Genomic DNA, 12,663 nt, shown 5'->3' with positions numbered 1-12,663 from the left:
GCAGGATGAAACACAAATTTGCTCCTTCCAAAAAGGGTGTTTCAGAATATGAACTATATCTGACCTATTCTAAAGTTCAGAAGTGCTCAAATTTGACTTATAGGTGTGATGAGGGCTTGATTTGGTCCTTCACTATTTGTATGCACATGTTTAGAATTAAACAGGTATATGATCTTTGCAAGATTGGGACCTTAGTGGGTACATTTTGTCCCATAGAGGATCCTACTTACTCTACAATAAGCCTCATTTAAAGTATAAAGCTCACATTTTTTGCCTTGACTTCTACTAGTTCAGGGTCCATATCCATATACCCTTAGTCTGGTTTAATATGGAATTCAACAGACTAACTCATGTAATACAAGTCAACTTTTGAGTCAGGGTATCAAAATTTATCCCTTTGATTGCCTCCTGCTGCCACATGAATTGCCTTTGGTTTCTGACCTTAGTAGCAGGGCTGCCGTACACCCTGGAGTTTGTGAGCTTTTTCTTGAATGATTCATATGTTTGAACTTTGAACCATTTTTTCAACACTTGAACTTTATGATCTCTTTCAATACACATTCTTGTATCAGAGATGGTAAATATTCCACTCCCTGTGTAGCTGATGTATCACTTTGCACTTTCTTGCTTTTAGATGCTAGATAAGAAAAGGCAAGCAGAGAAAAGTCCAGCCTGAGATTGCCAAGGAACAGATAAAATAGTCAAACAAGTAAGAAAAACAAAAAAGTAAAACAAATACAGCATGCAAATCCAAACACAAAGAGCAATGAGTGGAAAGATTCCAGACACAGTCACAAAAAACCCAAACTCAAAATATTTTGTTCCCCGGACCTTCCCCTTTCATGTGAATCTAACTGTGCTTCAGTTCCTCTTAAGAAGATTATTTTACTTTGTATTATTTCAATTGTTTGCATTCTGTTTTCGAAGTAGATGTTGCTAATCCAGTTTTATCACTGTACTATAGCATATCACTTAGTAGCACTTATACCAAGAGGTATAAATATTGGTATCTAGTTCTGGTGCACCTTTAATTAACTAGCAAAAGCCAAAGACTTGTTAACTCATCCTAAATTGCACTATTTTTTATGGTTGTTGCTATTGGTTACAACTTTTGTGTGCCTAGAACCAGGATATACATTTATAAACCTGTTCACTTTACATGAGAAATGATCTAATTCAAGAGGATTTATACCTTGCATAACTCAAATATAAACTTAGTGAAACTGGATCCTGGCTTTTACAGAAAATCTAAAGCTATTCTTCACAGCATATTATTCTAAACTGGTTCAAGGAAACCTCATCTCAAAGCTTTTTACGTGCATTTGTAAAAAACTGTTCAATTGTTAAATTATATTTCAAAGGGATTTTCCTTTTGCACCTCTCAAGAAAACTCTTTAAATAGGAAATTAACAAGGAACATTTGTGAGCATGTGCTTATATACAATGTTCAAACTATATGGTGGCATATTATAAAAGCATCCATTTTCATGTTTTTTCAAAGACTTAGGCAGGGTGGAAGAGGCTCACAGGTGCTCAACAGATGGAAGAGGGTCTGATCCTTAGTCACTTCAAGTGAGGCTTGAGCAGAATTTAGGCCTCTCCTCTACTTATAGCTTTTTACAAGTAAGGTACCCAAACAGACTCTCAGTTGATGGCTACTAATTTAGTGGAAATTCTTTCCCTGAATCACAAAGGGTGCATCTACATGTTCATTAATGTGCCATAATTACACGCATTAAGTTTAGTACCTGTAATAATAGGTACTAACTTAATGCATTGTTATCGGTACTACCGCACGTTAGCACAGATGAATGTTTTTTTTATGTAACACTTAATGAGCATTGGACTAATCTACTGTGCATTGGCACAATAACATGCTTTTTGTCAGCTGCATTAATGAATGGTAGAATTAGTCCAATGGGCATTAAGTGTCTTGTGTAGATGCTCCCAGAATCAAAGAAAAGTAAGACTGGAAAGGACCTCAGGAGATCATCTAGTCCAGTGGGGTGGCAACCTTTTGGCTGGCACACCACAAATTAGCTCAATACCCTTCCCAACTCCCATTCCAATCCCCTTCCTCCGCCCAGTCAGCTGCTCTACTTTCTGCTCCCTGCCTAATCTGATGCTCTAATTTTTGCTTCCTGTCCCCTTCATGATCTGCTCTGTGCCATACAAAGGCTGCCTGTCTCACTTGTGGCAGGTGTGCCACATGTTGACCACCCCAATCTAGTCCAAGGCAGGATCATTTCTGTCTAAACAATTGCAGATGTTTTTGCCTGGCCTGTTCTTAAACCTTTTCAGGGTCCACAATCTCTTTAGGTAATCTGTTCCAATGCTTAACCACCCTCACAGTGACAAAGGTTTTCCTAGAAGCCAAAGTAAACTTCCCTTTGCACAATTTAAGACTATTGCTCCTTGCCCTGTCCCCTGCAGTCACAGAGAACAATTTATTACCATTTTCTTTATAACCACCTATCTCTTATCAACCCTCTGACCCTTCCCAATCTTCCATTCTCCAGGTTAAATTATTTCATTTATTCCACTGGATTATTTCTTTTTTGAATTTGTTCTTGAAGTGAGATTCACAGTACTCTAGGTGAGGCCTACCAGTATCAAAGTTACAGGAAGTGCCCCAAGTGGAATTAACTGGAAAAAAATATATATATAAAGAATATCATATCCAACACAATAAAAGGAAGGCCCATTGTCTGCTTTGAGGCAATTGTATTCATACCTCCATGTACAGTTTAGCATGACTACAGAGATATAGTTAGCTGTGATAGTCTGAAATCAGGCAGGGGGCAGAGCAGGATGTCACCAAAGGGCATCTTTATACCTGCTCTGGGGGTGAGGAGGGGGAGCTTTAATTAGAGTGGCGAGCCACTCTAATTAAAATGTCCACAGCGTCTTTTCTTGTATTAAGTGTTCCATGCTTCAAAATGGTGGTAGGGGTGCTTTAACTAAAGCTCGTTCAATGAGCTTTAGTTAAAGCACTCCCACTGCCATTTTGAAATGTGGGGATGCTGAATACACGAGATGCTAAGGCTGCTGGAGCATGCTAATTAGCATGAGCGCAGAGACAGCTCTGATGTGCTGTAATTCCAGCACATCAGAGCAGACTTGATTAATTGAGTCTGCTGGATTGTGACAATGGCTGTGCTTCAGCAGCCTCCTCTGCCTCATGTATCAATGTCCCCACACTTAAAAATAGAAGCAGGGGCACTTGAACTAAAGCTCATTGAATAAGCTTTATTTCAAGCACTCCAACAACCATTTTTAAACGTGAGTACACTGATATGTGAGATGCGCTTTAACTAGAGCAGCTCTCGGAGCCACTCTAATTAAAGTGTCACCCCTCTCCCCCAGAGCATGTGTAAAAGTGCCTTTAGAGACTAACTCTTCCAGAAATGCATAAGATTTTGTAGGCAACAGCCTACTTAGTCAGACACTATAAATAGACTTGCAGAAAGCAGAGGAACTAAATAGAAATTAACTTAGAATATCACCTTGTAGGTACTTATAAATTAAATGTTAAATGACATTCTCCAGTATTTTACAGTACTGAGGTTAGACTAACTGGTCTGTAATTCCCTAAATACTTTTTTACCTCTGTTTAAAGATGAGCACTTTTCTTTGTGCTGCAGTAGAACTGAACTAGTAGGTGGTTAATAAATGTTTGCATTCTGTAAAAGGGTGAAGGAGCTCCCATTCTGACTAGAGCTCTACTAGATGGTCCTGGAGAATCCCAGCTGTGTCACCAAAAATTCTTGCAACCTAATGCACATCCCTTCAGAAGCCAACAGCAGCTGTAGCTTACACGTCCTATATTAAGAACTAAAAAAATGGAAACTGTTTGATTTTTTTTCTTTAATTATCCATGGTTCTAAATGTTCAGTGCTAGAAAACAAAGAGGCCTCTCTGCTCGAAGAAACAGAAGTGACACAACAGAAATATACAAAGAAAACATTTCCTATAAGTAGGATTCCCAGTAACCAATCAGCATTGTATCCATCAGAGATGCTTTTTATGAATATATAAGTCTAGAAGGGGCTCACAAAATCATCTAGTCACATAGTACTCATCCATTGCAGCCCCATGGGCTGGATGAGTGATAAGGCTTGATCCTGTATAGGGGGGAGGGGGGTTGGTCTGTGGGTGCAATCCAGTGCCCCATATTCCAGGTCTGGCCCTACACTGGCTTGATGCCATGTGCCTGATCCGGCCATGCACCAGCCCAACTGCTTATGCTGGACCCACTATGCACTGGTAAGATCTAGTGCACCGGGTCATGTTATCCAGCCTGTGGGCTCCCCATGGGTCTGGAAATTTAGCAGTAGAGGAATGGCAATTAACACTGTCATCTCTTCCTTGCCCCCAAATTTTTGATCCTCTGGGGAGCCCCTAGGCCAGATGACATGGCTCCATGGGATGGATCTGGCCCATGGGCCTGAGGTTGAGTACCATTGATGTAATCCAATAGCTTGAAGTGAGGCAGGATAAAGTGACCCAAACCATTCCTGACAAATACTTTCCTAATGTTTTAAAAATACTGCAAGAAAGGAAATTTCATAACCTCCCTGGGTAAATGTTTCTAGTATTTTAGTTCTTAACTCTTAGAAAAGTTTTTCTAATATGCAGCTTGCCATGTTTTGCTGCAATTCAAGCTACTTTCTTCTTGTTCTTTTCCTAGTGGCCATAATCACCCTTGACATTTGATCACCCTTTCCATTGTAACAATTTTTTACATAACTTTTTTTCTAGACTAGGCTAACTCAATTCCTTCAACCTTTCTTCACCAATTATTTTTTAACCCTCATATTCACATTTTTCTCCCCTAGATTCTCTCCACTTCATATCTTTCTTAAAGTATCCAAAACTGGACATATTATTCTAGCCCCAAATAGAAAGGAAAAAATTACCTTCCTCATCTTAAATGTGACATATCCATTAATATGTTCACAGTAAGAGATTTGTTGGTTTTGGTTGGGTTTTTTTTGGTCTTTTATCATGTTATTGACTTTTGTTTAGTTAGTAATCTATAACTGTCACATTCTTTTCTGTTATCCTGCTGCCTAGCCTGATACTCCTGCTTTTATTTGTGAATTTGATTTCTCTTTCTTAAGTGCATTGCTTTGCACTTATCTTTATTGAATTTGCTTTTGTTGATTTCAGACCTTCTCTCCAAATTGTTATAATCTTCCTGAATTTTGATTCCATTTTCCATAGTACTTGTTATTATCTTCCTGCAAGCTGGTGACACCTACACATTTTGTGTGTGTGTGCTTTCTATTCCATTATTCAAGACATTAATGAAAACTTTGAATAGAAACGTCTCCTGAAGAGATCCCTGGGACACTCTACTTAAGATGTCCTCCTGGTTTGCAAGGGAAGTGTTGATAACTACTCTTTGACAGCAGTTTTTTAGTAACTTGAGCCCTAACCTGATGATGATTACACCCAGACCATATGATGTGGGCCAGTGCCATAATCCTTGTGGTAGTCAAAGCATCTACTGTTTCCTCTTGATTCATGTGGCCATTTACCCTGCCACAAAATTAATCTAAACAATAATGCATGGCTGTGAATTCTAAAATGTCTAAAGGAAAGGAAAATGTGCTACCTGCAAGCTCCACTAACAAAGTACCTTTAAACAGACCATCAAACCCAAAAAGTAGAAGGAAACAGCTGACTTAATAACACAGTTGACTTTTCTGTATGACATTCTCAGTTTGATTTATAAACAAACAAATCATGTGAAATTTACTCCACTGACAAGTTTATGCTTTGTCTTTAAGAAAGTTTCTGCAAAAGCTTTTTAGGAATTTTCAGTCAATGAAATATTGATATCATATGGAGAGTGTTGATATATTTATATTTTCTTTTCTTGTGTAGCACAGCAAAGAAAGAAAACAGGAGAAAAGGGAGAGGGAATGAGTTCATTTAAAAACCATAGATTCATAGATTATAGAGTCGGAAGGAACCCAATGGATCATTGTGTCCGACTCCTCTTGAAGACCTCCAAGTTAGGTGACAGCACTACCTCTCTTGGAAGCCCATTCCAGATTCTGGCCAGCCTTACTGTGAAAAAATTCTTCCTAATGTTTAACCTAAATCTACTTTCCAGTAGTTTGCACCTATTATTCCTAGTGACTCCCTGGGGCGCTTTGGTAAACAGCGCATCACCAATTCCCTGCTGTCCTCCCTTGGTAAACTTATAGGTGGCTACAAGATCACCCCTCAGGCGTCTTTTGTACAGGCTTAAGAGATCCAGATCTCTCAACCTCCCCTCGTAGGGTCTTTTATGGAGGCCACTAATTGTGCGAGTGGCCCTCCTCTGAACCTCCTCCTCTCCAGATGCTCCATGTCCCTCTTGAAGTGCAGCGACCAAAATTAGACACAGTACTCCAACTGTGGCCTGACCAATGCCACATAGAGTTAGTCAGTTAGTATGGGAATCTCCTTTCTCTTTGTATATTTGGTACTAGAAAACTAGTTTATGAAAACTCCTTCTGTGTGAACAAAATGGACCAAAAATCCTGTAAAATAACTGGAAATGCAATGGCAGTATAATTTACTCATTCTTATGACCATGAAATAGATTAAACATACATACAAAAACTATTCTATAAATTCAGTAAAACAACCATCTGAAAAAAGAAATCAGGTGGGCCAGAACTATAGTAGTCTTATTACCAGTCAGAAAGTTTTTGAGACATTCTTCTTTTTGGTCCCAGAACTTTTCCAGTGACAACTGTGAAAAGGTAGGCTATTGCTGGGCATACAGCTCCACATCTGTTTTGTTTCTGCTGGAAAAGTGGGAGGTAATGAAAATGGGTGGGGAAATCATTACTTTATTCCCTAGCTCATCTCCATTTTGTGAAGTTCTTTATTTGTGAAGAATCCTTATTTGATCTTATGGAACCACATATTTATCACATGAGGAGTGGAATTTGATCTATAGCAAGAAAGGTATAAGACATCTTTTACTTACTAAGGCCCAGACCCTGTAAACAAACATGTTCAGTTTTACTTATGAAGTCATTGACCCATGCCGCAAGTGCAAAAATAAGCATTTGCATCTCTTCTTGCGGTATTTGAGTCTGACACAGACAGCACTTTTAGGCAGCATGCATAGGTGCTGACTTAGATTTTTGCTACTGGGTGTTCCCCCCCCAATTCTTGTACCGAGCTCTGCACATGCCCAGAAGAAGGAATACATTACTTCAACCCAGCTTACGTCACATGGCTTGTTTTTTGATGGGTGCTTGAGCCCTATGGAGCACCCATTGAGTTGGTGCCTATGGCAGTATGTATATCTAATGTTCTGTCAATATCTGAGATTACACCACTGAGAATCTGTTTTGAAGGAAATCACCATTTTGGCTTTTAAATTCATCCTAAGTGTTTTTCCTTTAAAGCAGTCACCAAAAAAAATATAAAACATAGTCTCTTAAATACTATTTTTTCAAGTCTATGATAATAAACAATCTGTGTTACATTAAAGTGAAATCAAAGACCAGAGAAAGTAATATAATCAGGAAACACATAGCATACCAGACCATGCCATCATTCAGCATACTGCATGCCAGTTGGCTCATAACTTCTGCTAGAGATGCAACTTTTTTCCACTAGTATCCCACAGTCTGTCTGGTTTTTAGAGGAAATGAATACTTACTAATTTTACTGAGAATTTCTGCTCCTCTTAATGATGGCTTGTTCAATATTTACTTTAAACTCCTTTTTGACTCTGAAAAATACAATAAACATGTCTCAAGTGTTACTGTTTTTATAATTAACAATTGTTCAACTTTCACCATTTCAACTGAAATTATCCCGATATTCAAATGAATGTGGTGCCTGGGGCTTAATTAAAAAAAAACAAACTACTAGAAATTGGAATTAAGAATTCTGGAATCAGTAGTTGCTCCCTAATTGTCTAATATGAATCAATTTCTAGTTTGGGACAAAGATTCACATTCTCATTGTAAGGCACCTGTCTTGCAACCTAGGTCAGCTCTGTAAATCTTAGGCAGGCTTATGCCGCAGCCCTTGTTAAATGCACTGACCCAATTGCTACTAACGAAGGCCAACTGATCCCAACCCCTTCCCTCTGATTGCTTCTAGAGCTGTTTTTAAGGAACTCCTCCAGCACCTGACCCTTGCTGCGCAGCAGACTGATCTTCAGTCTCTGAGCACCTCCTGCTTCAGTTACATCTCTGACTTCCCTGGTTCCTCACCCTGCCTTTGACTTGTTCCTGGATTTTTTGACTTCAGGATTCTTTCTACTGATCTGCTTCCTGGCCCTGGTTTGGCTTACTCTTGGACTTTGTCTAGTAGATTTTCATTTAGATTTGGTAGCTAGGTTTCTGATTCCCAAATCCTGACCTTAGCTTGGCATTGTGATTCCAGACTTGTGGTTTCAGACCTTTACCCTGCAACCACCAGCTCCATGCCCAGATCTACCCACTAGGCTGACTGGCCTGGTGGACCATAATTGCTCATGTAGCCACCCAGTCACTCGGCAGGGTCATTGAAAGATGAATTAGTCATCAGGTCAGTTTTCTCTGCCTGAACTGGTGGTCATGCTCCAAAATTTGCACACTCACATCACTAGTCTGCAGCCTTAAAGCACTCCCTTGAAGTCAGCTGCTCAGCCCCCAAATCCCACCAACCCTGATCCCTGCCAGACAAACTTGGTAGTAACCTCTGTAAGTTTTGCGGATTCATAAATCAGTGCCACCTGGCCTTCAGGCTGCATCCCTGAACACCAGGCTGCATGCCTGAACCACCACCACAAGACACAGAGCTGGCTGATAATCATTCTTTTGACTGGAGATGCCCTGGCTTGCCCTGGCCTCAAGGCCTCTCCTCAGGGACTAATTGAAAGCCTTTATTGGGGTTATGGCCAAAATCTATGGGGATGCAAATTGAGTGCACACAGCATAGAGGACCCTCCAGACCCTGCAACAGGGCCACTGCCTTGTGTCCAGGTATGCCACAGAATTTAGGCACCTGGCCAGGGACATGGAATGGAGGGAGGTCACATAGCATTTCCACTTTCACCATGGCCTCAGGGGAATGTGTCAAAAGTGAGCTGGCCAAAGTTGAGCTCCTAGCAACCTTGGATGGCTTCATGGATTTCTGTATTAAGATTGATGTTTGTCTGATCAAATGCTAGAAAGAGAAGTTGGGCTTTCCCCAGTCTGTAGGACAACCCAGGGACCCAGAAAAAACCATGTCACTACCTCTAGAGCTTATGCATGTTGAAGAAACCAGGAAAAGACTCTCCCCAGAAGAAAGGGTGCACCAGTGCTCAGGAAGTCACTGACTCTACTGTGGAGGAGCAGGGTATTTTGCTCAGACCTATCCCCAAAGGGGAACTCAAGTTTCATTGCCAGAAAACCAGTCAGCCCAGCCTCGATGCGGGTAGAAATTCTTACATGAGATGGGAGGGGGCAAGGTGTAGGTTAGAAAGCTACCACTGTCGGGTTCATATCTTGCATGTCCACATCTCCCACACACCAGCTGAAGCTGATCTGGTCAATCACATCCACCACATCCAAAAAGAACTTAAAGAACATCTGGAAGCCACCAAGGCGATTTACAAGAGGTTTTCAGATAAGAATCATGAAGAAGCACCAGATTTCTTGGTGGAGGATAAGGTTTGGCTGTCTACCCACAACCTGCTATCTGCACGTCTATCTATCAAACTGGACTACTGATAGCTGGGCCCCTTCACAATCATTGCAAAGAACAACCCGGTCATCTATTGATTAAGGGTCCCCAGCACCATGAAAATCTACCCAGTCTTTTATGTCTGCCTACTGAAGTCTTATAAGGAGAATCCACTTCCAGGTTGATCACCCAACTCTCCACCACCTATGCAGATCCAAGTTCAAGTGGAGTTTTTGTTTCACCTTATTCTAGACTCCAAGATGATCTGAGGGAAATTATGCTATCTAGTGAACTAGGAAGGGTACAGCCCAGAGGAGCACTTCTGGAAACCAGCCAGCAATGTCTATGCAGCAGAATTAATAAAAGATTTTCATTGGGCTCACCCTAATAAACCTGGCCCAAGGGCATCTGGAAGCTGCCCTTGAGGATGCAAGGCTACTGTAAGGCTCCTGTGCTGCAGCCTGGTCAGCTCTATAAGGCTAAGGCAAGCTCCTGCCCTGCAGTCCTTGTTTTTTTATTCATAGATTCATATACATTAGGGCTGGAAGGGACCTCGGAAGATCATTGAGTCCAGCCCCCTGCCCCAGGGGCAGGAAGTCAGCAGGGATCATAGGATCCCAAATGTCTCTTGAAGGTGTTCAAAGTAGGTGCTTGAACTACCTCCGGCAGCAGTCTATTCCAAACCTCGGGGGCTTGGACAGTAAAGAAGTTCTTCCTTATGTCCAGCCTGTAACAGTCATGGAGGAGTTTGTGACTGTTTGACCTTGTCATCCCTTGGTGAACAGATGTTCCCCCAGATTCTGGTGAGCACCCCTGATAAACTTGTAGGTGGCCACCAGATCACCCCTGAGCCTGCAACCACCTACAAGTTTATCAGGGGTGCTCACCAGGATCTGGGGGAATGGCTAGAACCTCTTAGGGAAGAGAAGGTCTCCTCTGTTCCAGCTGTCTGTGATATCTGCAAACAAACACACACTGTCCCCTCTCCCCAAAAGCACCTCTCTTTAATTCCTAGACATGGCCCCTTGTGCTGATAACTGAAACAACCCTAGGTTTATTACCCACCTGGCCCAAGGCTGGTTTTCAGTTAACTCTTCCCAGAGCCTTCCCAGTCCAATACCCTGCCCTCCTAGGCAAGTCTCCCTTTCCACCCTTTTGCCTCCACACGGGTCCCTCTGCCTCACAGAGGGGAAAAGGGATATCAGGTTATCTTGTCCCCATCACTAAGGGCAGGTTCCTTCACAGACAGGCTGCATGCAGGGTGGTTCCTCCCCAAGTTCTGTGGTCCCAGGCGCCTTCCCTTCTCTGAGCCTGGCTGAGTTCCCTCCCCCCTTCTGCCTCAGGAGCCAGTCAAAAACATGTATATGCTCTTGCAAACAGCTTTCTGCAGACTTTCCCACTATGCCTTTGCAGGGATCCTGAGCCCTGCTGCAAATCAAGTGGCAACTCTTACATATAATTCTGTTAGCAGCACAGATCCTTCTGTAACAATACCCAGAAAATAGAATGCTGTAGTCCAAGTGCTTCCTAATAACATAGCTTTGCAAGTGCAGTCCTTTCTCATCTGCCCCATTCTTCCTTACAACAAGCATAACTTGGCCCCCAAGTGTGAGCTTCAAATCTGTCAGTGATTCTTCATTTATAACCTTGATAATTCAAAATAGCAGTTTATTGTAGGTTATGAAGGAATAAAACCCAAATATTCTGTTCCTATTATGCCAACTTGTCACTGCAAATGGAATGATGGATTTCAGTGCACTTTCCTGATAGAAATTTAAGCATATAAAATTGGTATCAATTATCTCTGTTTGACACCATAATATTAATCTTTTCATTGAATAGATAAATAGGCCATAATAGTCAAGTTATACCTTTGTACTGCCTTCTAGTATGTGAATGGTACAAGAGGTTTCATTAACATTATCATGCCCTCTTGGCCCACATCTCAATAACTTAATGCCTCGCAATTACTGACATGAAAGTCTGTCACTTTATTTACAACTCAGAAGTCTCTAGCAACCAGCATTAGTTCTGCATAATGCAACAATCCCACATCTAAATTAATGGGAATGTTACATTGACCTTGCCAGTACACAGTCCTCTGAAGTCATTAATATCCCTACATTCCATTGTAAAAAAAACCTGATGACTCTGGTTGCACAAAACATACTCACTAACTTCTCCAGTCACTCCAGATGAAGAACAACCATCATCTCCAACATGTTCTTACCTATTCTTTGTTAGGATTTCTTTCTCCTTCTCTGAAATTAATATCAGCTCCAACTCCTTTGACATTTTCCAGAAAATAAAATAGCTAAATATGTCGGTAGTGTCCCTTTTACTTCAGGGCTATCCAGATATTTCATGTTTAGCCATGTGGTCGGTGAGGACGCCGCTGCGTCGCTAGGCGGGGTTGCCGGCGACGACGCTGCGTCGATGGGCGGAGTCGCTGACCAGACTCTCGCAGGTTCTTCCGAAGCTCCTCCCTTCTCTTCCAGTTCTTCCACGCGGTCTCCCTCTTGTTCAGCGCCATCTTGGACCGACATTTTAGGCTCCTTTTCTTCCACCGCTTCTTTGACCGTCCGAACAGCCATCTGCAGCTGGGCTTTCAAACTCAGATTTTGGTGCATTAAATTCATTACAGTATGAAAGGTTGCACTACCTTCTCCCCGCTTGTCGTACCATAAGGCCATTCTCTCATCTGCAGCTCGTTCCTCCACTCTCAGGGTTTCGCGGAGCTCAGATGGAAGCTCGCGTCCCCTTAATCTAGCCGCCATGAGGGGAGGGAACCGGACGATTGGCTCCAGCTCTTTATCCTCCCGAGCATACCTCAGACATCGGGCACACTCCTGGGTGGAAGTCGGGTCCGCCTCATCCGCCGGGCTGGGTCCAACGAGGGACACAGTATCGAGGGGTCTAAACAGGACTTGTTCGTTCCTCATTATACACCCGAACACCGCTGGGAGCAAATACACTTCTCTTTCTCTC

This window comes from Alligator sinensis, unplaced genomic scaffold, assembly GCF_000455745.1.
Source record: "Alligator sinensis unplaced genomic scaffold, ASM45574v1 scaffold104_1, whole genome shotgun sequence".
In the NCBI taxonomy this organism is placed as follows: Eukaryota; Metazoa; Chordata; order Crocodylia; family Alligatoridae; genus Alligator; species Alligator sinensis.
This window is presented reverse-complemented; position numbering follows the sequence as displayed.